We start from the raw sequence: 12800 nt of genomic DNA, 5'->3' as shown, positions 1-12800 counted from the left end.
GTTAGGTTACACACTTAAAATCAAAATCTGTCCTCGGTGAAATATATTGCCGTAACAGTTAAGTAAACTGAACATTTGCCGAAGTTTTGTTAAACATATAATAGTTCACTGAAATTCGTATCTGGTTTTAGCCAAATTTCGGTAATGACCACCATCTGCGAGAGGTACCAGAGATGCCAGATTACATCGAGATTATATCCTCTATCAAGGATATGAAGTCACTCGTCCTGTTGATGGTTGGTACCATTTTGACAGACTTCTGTTTAGTAAAAAAATGTTATTAATTCCTCCAGTAATCCCTTTCAGGTGGATCTCCTCGATCTCCCGTGCTCCATCTGGCCGGGTCTGTCGGAAATTCTTGGACCCAAATGATCGATAATCGAATTCAACTACTGAGAACGGTGTACTAAGGAAATTGTAAAGGAATGTGTCAAGTCTGTATTGAAGGAAAATATGGAGACAATTAACTGGGAGAATTATTGAGAATTGAAAGCGAATCGTTGAAAGAATTCTAAGAGTTTTCTGGAAGCGCCGTTGGTGGTGTAGTGGTAAGTGTGATTAACTCTAACCCCAACAGGCCTGGGTTCAATCCCAGTCAGCGCCGCCGGGATGTTCTGAGGCATAACATCTCTGATCACGCCTTCCTTCGGAAGGGAAGTAAAGCCGTTGGTCCCCGGTTCATAAGTTGATGGGTCGATAGGTAGGGTCCAGGTGTGGGAGCTGCCTCTCTGGCGTCGGTAGCATTGGTGCTCAGCACGGAAAACAAGATCGACGGAAAACAAACCAAAGGAAAAAAAAAGAGTTTTCTGGAGAGAATTCCCAAAGATCGACCCAAATTTGAGTTCAGTTTACTCATGAATCGTCAAAAAGTGCAGGAACTCAGCGATGAGTAAATTTGCTTCAGGTTTTTTCAGGTTTTTCCTAAGAGATGAACTAGCCTACGGCTAAAAATTTCTAAAATAAATAATTTAAAAAAAAATCCAGGTTTTTCCAGTAAAAAAAACGAATATGAGAAAAATAAAGATTGGATTCTCTCAGTCCATTGATACTACTAATAGACTGAATAAATTTTCATAAATTTTCTTCATTTTCCAAAGATTATGAAAGTTTTCCACAGGAAAACATGACGCAAATTGACTCAACGCTGAGTTCCTGCACTTTTTGCGATTATGAGTTATCTGAACTCAAATTTGGGTTGATCTCATAAGCCGTGCAGAGAGAATCTCATGGTGAGAAATTTTGACATTAACTCTGAGAAAATTGAGTGATGTTTCAACGGAAATCCTCGGGAAAACATCAAAGAAAACCTAACGATCTTCTAAGTATGTCAGGCTCAAAAGAGAAACCCGCATAAACGCGAACCATAAATTGACCTTACCTAAAATGGTTAAAAATTGTTTATAATCCCTGCTAAACTTTAACTGAAATGGTTATGGAACTTTACATGAACGTTTAATGATAAAGTTTCAACCTTATGTATTATGGTTTTTTGGTACTGGACCTTACAAATAATACATACACAGAAAGAGAACTATATAAGAACGTTTTTACTTATGATTTGAGAACATTAATGGTAATGGTTATGGTAGTCAGTAAGGTCTATTAATGGTTTTGTATTATCGCTCAACTTTACGTGGAATATATCGTGAATTGGTAATCAGTAAATTACAGGCAACCAATTCGCGATATATTCCACATAAAGTTGATCGATGTTACAAAACCATTCGTGGACCTTACTGACTACCATAACCATTACCATTAAAGTTCTCAAACCATAAGTTAAAAGGTTCTAATATAGTTCTCTTTCTGAAAATGTATGGAGAAAACAAGAATTTGGAACGGTAATGGTTCTTAACAACCCATTATTTGTAAGGTCCAGTTCCAAAAAACCATAATACATAAGGTTGAAACTTTATCATTAAACGTTCATGTAAAGTTCCATAACCATTTCAGTTACAGTTTAGCAGGGATTATAAACAATTTCTAACCATTTTAGGTAAGGTCAATTTATGGTTCGCGTTTATGCGGGAAGGCGATAAAGGATTTGAAATCTGTGAAAAGTATTGTTGGTTACACATAGGGTTAATATCCCTAATATCGGCCAGCTTGTCCTTAATGTTAGGCCCATACATACATTTTGAAGGAAAGCATTTGATTTTACAATTGTTCAGTAGCAGCTAAAAATATGCATTTGTGTTCTTCGGATGACGCATTGTTCTACTTGAAAAAAAACTGAAGAACAGGATATTTTTATCTGTCTTGTCCCACCGTATCAAGAAGTCTCATCTCATCGAGAAGTCTGATTCGACTTGAGCCTTCCAAATAAACGAACTGGATAAAAAAAGGCGAAAGGATTTTTATCGCTTGGCCCAATTCTTAGATCTATAGGCCAATATTAGAGCCATATTCCCTATTTATTTATGTATTTAATTGTTTGACGTTTGGGTCAGGGTTTGGGTGTTAGTATCAAAAACATGGCCGCCAGTTAGAACCCTGCTCTCTGCAGTCCGTAAATTGCTCCATTTATTCCGTAGTTCGTGTGACGATAAATAAAACCCATGCTCAAATCAAGCCGAACAATCCATAAGGTCCCAAGTAAAATTAATCGATTCTCTTCATCGACTTTCTCTTTCGTTTATAACTTCAAGCAGAACATTGCATTAAGGGGGTAAGTCACTCTGCCATATTGTGCTAACACCACAGAAACACGCTTCGGAACACTTCGAACACCCACAATTTTTTTAATAAATTCTGGCACCACTGCAAATAATGTTTACATTCGAGAGTTATTTAGTTGTTTTGAAATAAAAATTCGAGCAAAAACAAAACGTCGAAAAACGTTCTGGATCTGGATTGAAAACCTCCAATCCGAAGAAAATGAAATACAAAACCGGTTGGGATCCACGAAAGCGTCAGCATCAGGAGCAACAGATGCTAAAAAGAGTAAAGATGTCTTGCAAGAAAACCAAGACAAACGCAACCGAACAGTTTCTGATTGTAAATCCTACACTGAAAAAAGTTTTCACTTAGTTTCTATTAGGAACGCACATAGTATTTTTCCAATAACAAAAATAATGATTTTTATCTGAATATCACATAGCATAAGAAATTCTCTATGAGAAATCATATATATTTTATTGGACACGTAACTCATGTGATTTAGTGGTGCAATTTCCAATTATGCGATCACATGAAAGTTACATGAGATTCACATGGATATTTTCCACTGGTTATGTGATTTATTTTATGAGTGTAGGTTCTCACCAGCAGCTGTCCAATCACGGCCCCACCGATAGATTGCAAATTGCACCCATTGCATGATCCTTCTTCCCGGGTGGCACGTGCCCAGTGCACAAAACAGTCAGGTTCATTGAGTTATTTACGTATGAATATGAACTGCCATCTGCCTCATCATTCACTGCCTCGTGAGAGTCTGAATGATTGAGAGGTGAACGAGTCACTGACAGCCGAGCACTCAGTCAGTAGCTCAGTCAGCACGTTTATTCTGCCGTGATGGTACTCAATACTTGTTTTGAATGACTGAGCGTACATTTTCTATGGAAAAATGACTCAATTACATGCTGTGTGAGCGAAGGCAAGCGGTGTGAGTCGCCTGTTCGTGAGTGACTGGATGTTTTTGTTGGCTCTTTCATTTCCTCGTCCTTTACTGTTTGGTACAAGCGGTCTGCACAGAGCAATTGGCAAATCAAAGTTAGCACTCGTGGAGAATAGAAGAACTATGAAAGTGATGATGGTTTCAAAATTTTCCACTGGGAGGTATACGAGTGCAATGTTAAAATGCTTTTATTTTGCAAATGGAGCATTTTATTTAAATCTGGTTGCTGCTACAGTTGTAGAAAAGCTGAAATCTATGTATACACCTAAAAATCTATTGAGTAGTCCTCCAGTTTTCTACTAACGTAGCACTTACCAGATTTAAATAAAATTCTCCATTTTTAAAATAAAAGCATTTTAAGATTGCACTCGTAGAGGTACGTGGAAAATTTTGAAACCATCATCACTTTCTCCACTATTCTCCACGAGTGCCAACTTTGATTTGCCAATGGATTGAATTGTGCCGTGCTTTCACACTCAGCGTAAGCAGTCAAAAATTTTACGCTCTGCACGTGCCCATTCGTCTTCCTCTTGCAGCGCAAGGGACAATGGCCGTGTCAAGGACTAATCTGCACACAAACAACAGCAAAGGAATCGTAGGGGGATCTGTCATTTTCAGCGTTATGTTATGGTTAAGAATAAGGTTGCCAGTAAATATTTTTTTTCCGGTTGTAGTTTTGACAGCTCGGTCAACACAATGAAACAACCAGAAACACCTTCCTCACTCAAAAACATGAATAACCAACAATATGCACAGACACAAGGTGGGAGAATGACTTATGATGAACCTGCATTAGGTCATAAGTAACATTGACCGATCGGTTTCATCGACTTTCTCTTTCGGTAATAACTTAGGTACATAACCGCTTTTTGTCGTGTTTGTCGTATTAAGCTAGCTAATAGCTTCTTTCATCGATCTGTGTGTTGGAAATAGCTGCGAATCAGGCCAGTGACAAGGCCAATACCATCAGCAGCGTTTGACAGTAGGCAGCATATGTCCCGGGCTCAAATCGTTTATTTTGCTGTTTTGGGCCCGCTATCACGGTATAACATGTTGCCTACGCGTCTGCCACTGGGCTGCTGCGAATGTCTTAGCATGGCGGTAAGGATGCAAAGAGAAAGTCGATGAAGAGAATCTGTCAATGTTACTTAGGACCTAATTCATTGTTCAGCTTGACTTGGCTACAAAACCGTTTCCTGATGTGATAGTAATATTAGAAGCTAAATAGTAGCTTCTTTAATCGAACGTTGTATAGAAAATAGCTGGCAATGTCTTTACAAGGCCCTGGGAATGCAAAGAGAAAGTCGACGAAGGGAATCTGTCAACATAATCCATTGTTCGACTTGAAATGTTGTTTTGGCTTGAAACATTCGGACCTGCCAGTAGTTTTGAGCTGGATACTGCGGACTCACTCAATGTGCTTGTCACTTGGGAGCCAGTCAGAACTGTCAAATGGGAGCCAAACATTCAGAAGCAACAAACTCAGTTACTGTTCTTACCTCTCGTCAAGCATTGCAATCTCATACAAATGATTCATACTTTTTCATAACACATTATTAATTGTAAGCTCAAAGACAAAAACCAACAGGCTCAATGATGAAAGTATAAAAACCAGCATAGTTTTTATGACTCAGCTGTGTTTTCAGTTACAGTAAAACATACTTTGGTGAAACATGTATGTAAACAAACTTTGATAGAGTCATGGGGGCTCGAGTACTCCTGGCTCAGAGCTTTTGGTGGGAATCAACTGAGAAAGAACAAAACAATTATACACCTCTATTCCCGTTTACGTACGAACAGGATTCGTTCGAAACGAAAGCAATTTCCCATTCCCGTTTTCGTTCGAAGCAATTCTAACTTTCGAACATCGTTCGTTCGAACGATGTTGCTATTCCCATTTTCGTACGAATGTGTTTTTTTGTCCGCTTTCCAAACGTCACTCCAAACTCGCGAATCGCGAGACAGCCAGGGGATAAAAACTTTGAAATTTTTTGTAATCCCTAATAAAAATGTAAATTTGCTTAACGACGTGTTCGGGGTTGATTGATTGATTTATCTTTATTAAGGAGGCTTTCAGCCTGAGGCTGGTTTGCCTCCAACGTGTTCGGGGTATCATCCAAACTATTTTTGGAATAGTTCAATCATTTGGGTTATCGTTCGTGTATGGCATTTTTTTATAAGGGATGGTCTTAGTGTACAAAAAAATCCACAACCAAATTTTTGGTGTTTGATTGTAATAATTTTACTTAACATTACGTGAAGTTAAAGATCTCATATGGAAATTGATTGAAAAATCATGCAATAAAAATATAATTTAGATTAAAAAAAAAAGGATCGAAACAACTAGAAAATTTTGGACAAAGGCATTTCTGTAACAGCTTACATAACAAATATTTATGTATTTAATTATGACTCCAAAACATTGCCATAGCCATATACAGTCAAGATTCCTATAGTGCGGATTCGTTCTTGCCGGACTCCTATAGTACTGATGCCAGTGGATTCCTATAGTACGGTCGATCCGGCATTAACGAATACACGTAGCATATGGGATTAGAGCTAATTAGGACCAAACACTGATTGTACGGCAATTTGAAGAGATAACTTCCTGATGTCTTTTGAGAAGTTGATAAGCAGAATGTTGGCCACCTTTTGGGACGATTCAGTTTCCGGTAGGACACAAGTCTGATCCATTATAATATCCGGAACATCCGTAAAAGTGGTCAATTCATGAAACTGATCCTAGAGCTCCACGGATTTTTTGAAACAACTCATAGACGTCTTATCACAATAAATTCGGAGTTGTGTTGGGAAAATGTACTCTGGGGACCATGGAATGGTTCACCGGTAGATCCGGAACATCCTGAAAAGTGGTTAATTCATAAAACTGATCCTAGAGCTCCGTGTTTTTTTCGAAACCGCTCATAGACGTCTTATCACAATTAATTCGGAGTTTTGACTGGAATATGGACTCTGGGGACTACAAGATGGTCCACGGGAAGATCTGGAACATCCGTAAAAGTGGTAAAGTCATGAAACTGATCCTAGAGCTCCGTGAACTTTCCGAAAACACTCATACACGTCTTATCAGAATGAATTCAGAGTTGTGACCTGAATATTGATTGTGGGGACCACAGGATGGTTCAAAAGAAGATCCGGAACATCCGTAAAAATGGTCAATTCATGAAACTGATCCTAGAGCTTCATGTTTTTGTTTAAACCTTGCATAAACGTCTTATTACAATTAGGGGAGAATGGTATACAACGCACCCCCTGGGTAGAACGTACCAGCTGACTTTCATTTGTGTTTTCATGGCTTTTACGTAACTTTTTTGTTGTCTTATCAAGCAGCACTTCTAGCATAGCATCTGTACTCAAAATCCTGCATGATAAATCCTAGAATTGGATTAAAAGTTCCAAGAAAAACTCAAAATAAAATGAAAAAGTGCGTCTTACCCCGGGGGTGCGTTATGTACTGTTCTCCCCTAATTCGGAGTTTTGACTAGAATTTGGACTCTGGGGACTACAGGATGATCCACCGAAAGATCCGGAACATCCGCAAAAGTTGTCAATTCATGAGACTGATCCTAGAGCTCCATGAGTTTGCGAAACCACTCATAAACGTTTTATCAGAATGAATTTGGAGTTGTGACCAGAATATGAACGCTTAGACGGAAAATGGACCTTTGGGACCACGAGATGGTTCACCAGGAAGATCCTGAACATCCATAAAAGCCGTATTTATGAAGACAAAAATATTAGCACCAAAACCATCACTTTTAGGTACATGGTGTCTTGGGGAAAGCTTATTCGTATTTTTTAGCCGATTTGAAGGGTGGTCCTTAAAATTGGTGAATTGAAAATTCAACCTTTTTTATTACTTGAGATAGACTAATGTAGTTTTTTTTTTAAGTTGTAGAACAATCAATTTGAACCAACTTTGCTCATGGCATCAAATTTTTATCTCTTATGATTCATGACTTATGGTTATTTTAAACAAGTAGGTTGGAGTGGCCCCTAGAAAATCTTTCATTAAATATTTTTATTGGTGATCAACGTATAAACAATATTTAAAGAAAGCCAATTTGCTAGGGGCCACCCTAATCTCTCGTAAGAACATTATTCTAAATACTTTTAGAACTTTTTATGACGCATATTTTTGCAAAAGTCACTGATTTGAATCTCCTTTATTTAAAAGTTATAGCTAGTTTTTGATAAAAAAGATTTTTTTAAATTAAATTAAATACTTTAAACAATAAACGCTCTCAGATTTTTCGAAGATAGCTTCACTAGTGTGAGATTTGTTGAGCATCTAAACTTGAGATTTAGATGTGTCGCCCCCCTCGGGTCAAAACTCCGATTTTATTGTGATAAGATGTCTATGAGTTCTTTCTAAAAAATCGTGGAGCTCTAGGATCAATTTCATGAATTGAGCACTTTTAGGGATGTTCCGGATCTTCCGGTGGACCATGCTGTAGTCTCCATATTCTTTATTCTGAACACAACTACGAATACATTCCGACAAGACGTTTATGAGTGATTCCGAAAAATCCGTAGAGCTCTAGGATCAGTTTATTGAAATGACCACTTTTACGGATGTTCCGGATCTTCCGGGGGACCATCATGTAGTCCCCAGAGTCCATATTCCAGTCACAACTCCGAAATCATTCTGATAAGACGTTTATGAGTAGTTTTGAAAAAACCGCGGAGCTCTAGGATCAGTTTCATGAATTGACCACTTTTACGGATGTTCCAGATTTTTTAGTGGACCATCCTGTAGTCCCCAGTGTCCATATTTCGGTCACAACTCCGAATTCATTCTGATAAGACGTTTATGAGTGGTTTCTAAAAAACGCGGAGTTCTAGGATCAGTTTCATGAATTGACCACTTTTACGGATATTCCGGATCATCCACAGGATCAGACTTGTATCCTACCGGAAACTGAATCGTCCCAAAAGGTGGCCAACTTTCTGCTTAACAAGTTGTCAGAAGACATCAGAAAGTTATCTTTTCAAATCAGTGAGATTTTCAAATTTTCAACCAAAAAATTTCAACAAAGTTATTGTTTTGTTGACATCGTTTGACAGTCCACTTGACCGAATAATGTCAATTTCGTGCGCGGTCTATGCTTAGAATTGTTAGGAAATGTCAAAGTGCATCTGGTACCACTAACACTGTTTATTTTCGAAAAAGCTTTCGTTCGAACGGGTTCGTACGAAAACCAGAATGCCGTTTTCGAACTCGTTCGAATGGAGTCGTTCGTACGAACGAACGATTCGAACGAAAACGGGAATAGAGGTGATAAACTTGAGCAAATTTTCAAGCAGTTTTCCATTGGCTTGCAAAATGAAATCGATTTACTCCGCAGTACTTAGGTTTTGAGATCTAAACTGACAGCAAAAGGTAATCCATTCATGCAGGTTTTTTTTTCAATTCAGCGAGCAAAGTGATTTTTTCTCTAATATTAAGGCTGATTATGAAATTTTCAATGATTTCATAGCGATATAAAATGTGATGTGATATGTATAGCTGAAACATGACCCAACACCCAAGCTAGGGGGAGAACGAACATTAGTATTTATTTCTATCATACTGTTTCTCTTTATATCCGTTACAATCCAAATGTTAGGGAGTACGATTCATCAGAAGAAATGCATTATACGAAATATAGAGAGTTTATAGAGCAATGATAGACGAGCAACCATCTACACCGTACGGTAGTGTTGCTGTTAATCTTCTGTTGTTCGTGTTACCACGGAATTATATACCAACTACAGCGTGATTCACATATTACTTGAGCGAAATAGTTTCTATTTTTATGTATGTATGTGTGTGTGTGTTTTTTTTTTCTTCATTTAATTTATTGTTTCTCTTTCGCCTCGTCAGGGTCACTATTTATTGAGTTGCGCATCCATCCATCTTTCTAAGTAAAATTCCAATAGGTGCTAATTTTGTATAGAATATAGAAGTCTCTATCAGCGTAAAATATTGATCTATATTTGTATTGTGATACATTAGTTTGCTACTCGAGTTAAGAATATTCGAAATTTAGACGGGAATAAATTCTATGCTTTTGTTGCTTTCGATTAAATTAATTTATACTTTCCTCCTGCTGGTTGTTGTTCTATCTCAACATATTCTCAAGTTTTTAAACATCATTTATATTTTTTTAGGACGACATCTTGGTCACGACAGGACTTACTGGTAATTATAACTCTTATCGCACAAATGTGAATGCGTGTTTGCGGGTGTTGTGTGTGTGTGTGGTTGTTCTGTTCGATTACGATCTACATCCTAGTATCACTACCAACTGTTCTGTGGAATATAGGTTTGCTATTCTGTGTTAATGTGTGTTAAAGTTTATTCTTTCGTTAAGTCTTGGATTCTTTACTCGGTAGATTTTTCTTCACTAACTCTTCATGAATCGAATGCATAATACTGGGGTAGCATCTTTTGCGGGAGTTTTATGATTCTTGGCCTGTTGCCATTTCGACTGGGGGTGTTGGATTAAAGTTTTAGAATTTTCACCCTACTCCGTGTATAATCCTCAAATATCTGTATAACTCTTGTATAATGTCGATTCATTGGTTTATATGTCTTTACTATAGTACTGTTTTATTTTAATTTCGTCTCAAATATATTCCTTCTATATATCTATAGTTTATAATAAATAAATCTAATGTTCCAATCTTTACGATTTACTCTGTATCTCTGTTTGCTTTCGTTTTATTCATATTTATTTCCGACATTAAATTATCTAAACAAAATTTATAACTCGATATGATTTCACAGTTACTCACTCTTATTTTCTCGTCTTTAGTTTTTACTGGATTATTCGCCGAAATGGGTTCCAATTTCTGTGCGCCGTCTTCGTGTCACATACACGTAATCTTAATTCTGTTTCCTTCTGTCAAACATATAGCTCGTTTCCAAATAAGTAGTTTCTACACTTAGTAATTAGTTTACCAAAGCGAATGAAGGAAGATCACAGAGACATATAGGAGATACCGCCGGAAGGGTATAATATTGCTTAAAATATGTGTCTTAAAATCAACATAACAATCAGTGCGATTCTTTCTGAATAGTGGGTCTTTGGAAAACATCGGTAAGAATCTGACGAAAAGTAGCAATATATATGTAAGATTGCTACATTGTGGAATGTGAGGAAGTCAAGATTAAATTATTATCGGGAAATTACAATGATACTCATTACAATTACAATTATTGCGATACATTGATATTTGGAGGTGTTTGATTGATGCTGTAATGAGATTTTCAATCTGAGCAAGAGAATATTAGCATTCATATATAATTAATTTATGTTAACTGTAGTGAAAATGTAGATGTAGATTTTCATACAATCCTTGCAATTAGTACAACAGATTGAACGTTTCGTTTGTTCTTAAGACTTCCAGTAATATTACCTACGGTCACAGATAAACAAACACAATGCTCGTCATACTGGTAATCAATAGGCCTCGAGCAAATCAAGAGTGAAAGTTGAAATAGCCGTAATTGCTTTCGCAAACTAACACCTCCATAATGATAGGGTAACTTTACCCTACCTGATGATGGTGTTAGTTTACGTGGGCGAGCTAAGAGTTTCGACAAAATGACGTTTGAATCTTTGTTTACAAAAGCATATGCGGCTATTTGAAATTTCACTTCAAATCTGTAAACGATGACATCAAACGTCAATGCAAACTAATAGCTCGCGCACGTAAATTAACACCTCTATAATGTAGGTGAAATGATGGTAAATAGTTCGCTTGGGCGAGAGTTTAGTTTCGAAAAATTGACGTTTGAATTCATTGTTTACAAAAGCACATACGATCTTTAAATTTTCATCAATCTTTACCATTTTCAAACAAGCTAATATTTTCAGATTATGAAACGAACTGGGAAGTGGGAGACACATGAAGAATCCTAATGAACTTTCTAATATCATCAGATGGATCATCGATGCAGGACTTTATCTCTCGCCTTCACTACAGTTAGTAACACCTCCCCCACCCCCATAACAGCATCAATCGAACATACGCATATTGAAACCTATCCACATAAACAACCAACCTAGATTCATTCAACGCTCTTTCTGGTAACTGTCAGTTCCGTTCTTAACCTACCACACCTCCTGGGGAAGGCGAATGCTCATCCTCAAGGGCATTAACGGTTCTCACCACCGTTGCCGGAGATCCCTTCGCCGTCTCCATCTTTTGCTGTCATTCCAAATCGGCCACGCTGCTGATCCGTCGGCCCTTCTGTCCCGGTTGCTGCTGTACGAAGACCTCGCCATCTACCGTGTACACCGCATGCAGAAGACCTTCGCGTTTCTTCTTCAGTGCGGCACTTTTCAGCTTCTGGTTCATTCGAGTCAACGTTTCGTTTACGTAGATCCGTCGATCCGAGTCCATCCCGATGTCGGACAGACACACGCTGCGTTTCTTCAGATAAGCCCGGTAGAATGTATCCCTTATGGTTTTGAAGACGAACTCGATTACGATGATGGCACAATCCAACCCATCCTCCGACTGTTCCCCACGCTTGCGATTACTACGAGCTGCGTTGCTTCTATTGGTGGCAGTGTTAACGGCTATTGGTTCAGTCTTATCGAGTGTGCGTTCAGCTCGTTTGCGTCGGATGTCGACCAGTGGAATGTTGGTTTCGCTGTAGCCCAGCAGGAGGCAAATTTTGCGAAAGTACTGCTGAAGGTTTTCGTCCTTGCGGTACGGGATTCCCACAAGCTCCAGCACGTTGTTGCAAACGGCTCGATCTGTGGTGTCGATGTTCAGCTGCACATCCAGCTTGATCTGATCGATACGTCGACTCAGTCGATCAATCTTCTGGTGCATATCGGCTTTGATTTTTACAACGTTATCCAGCAATTTGTCTAGCTTTTCCTCCAGCAACGGGCCACCACGTGGGTTGATGCAGTCTCGTATGGTGGTGACCTCGTTTCGTGCCGCTGCCGCTGTTGTCTCCTTACGGGTGACAGTCGGCAGAGTGCTTGGAAAGCAGACAGCGGCCGCGGCGGTTTCGGCGGCGGTTGCATTGTTGTCAATGGAAACCTCCCTGTTTTTGCGTTTCACCACCTTCCCATCCTTCGGTTGCAGCGGGCTAGGCGTTTTACTATCATCTAATGTTATATCATCGTTTTCATTGTTGTAAATATGGCTTTCAGTC

The 12800-nt window shown here is 38.5% G+C and overlaps 2 protein-coding genes across 3 annotated transcripts in view; both read right to left on the bottom strand.

Annotated features, from left to right (window-relative positions):
• The window catches only part of RecQ4 (RecQ4 helicase), a 394445-nt gene that overhangs the window by 281277 nt on the left and 100368 nt on the right, over positions 1-12800 (bottom strand). The window lies entirely within an intron of this gene.
• Positions 1-12800, bottom strand: part of ZnT63C (zinc transporter 63C) — a 99657-nt gene that overhangs the window by 2213 nt on the left and 84644 nt on the right. The window lies entirely within an intron of this gene.

The sequence above is a fragment of the Ochlerotatus camptorhynchus genome, unplaced genomic scaffold (genome assembly GCF_037179485.1).
Source record: "Ochlerotatus camptorhynchus isolate MF236.1 unplaced genomic scaffold, CSIRO-AGI_Acam_v1.1 ptg000330l, whole genome shotgun sequence".
In the NCBI taxonomy this organism is placed as follows: Eukaryota; Metazoa; Arthropoda; class Insecta; order Diptera; family Culicidae; genus Ochlerotatus; species Ochlerotatus camptorhynchus.
This window is presented reverse-complemented; position numbering and strand designations above follow the sequence as displayed.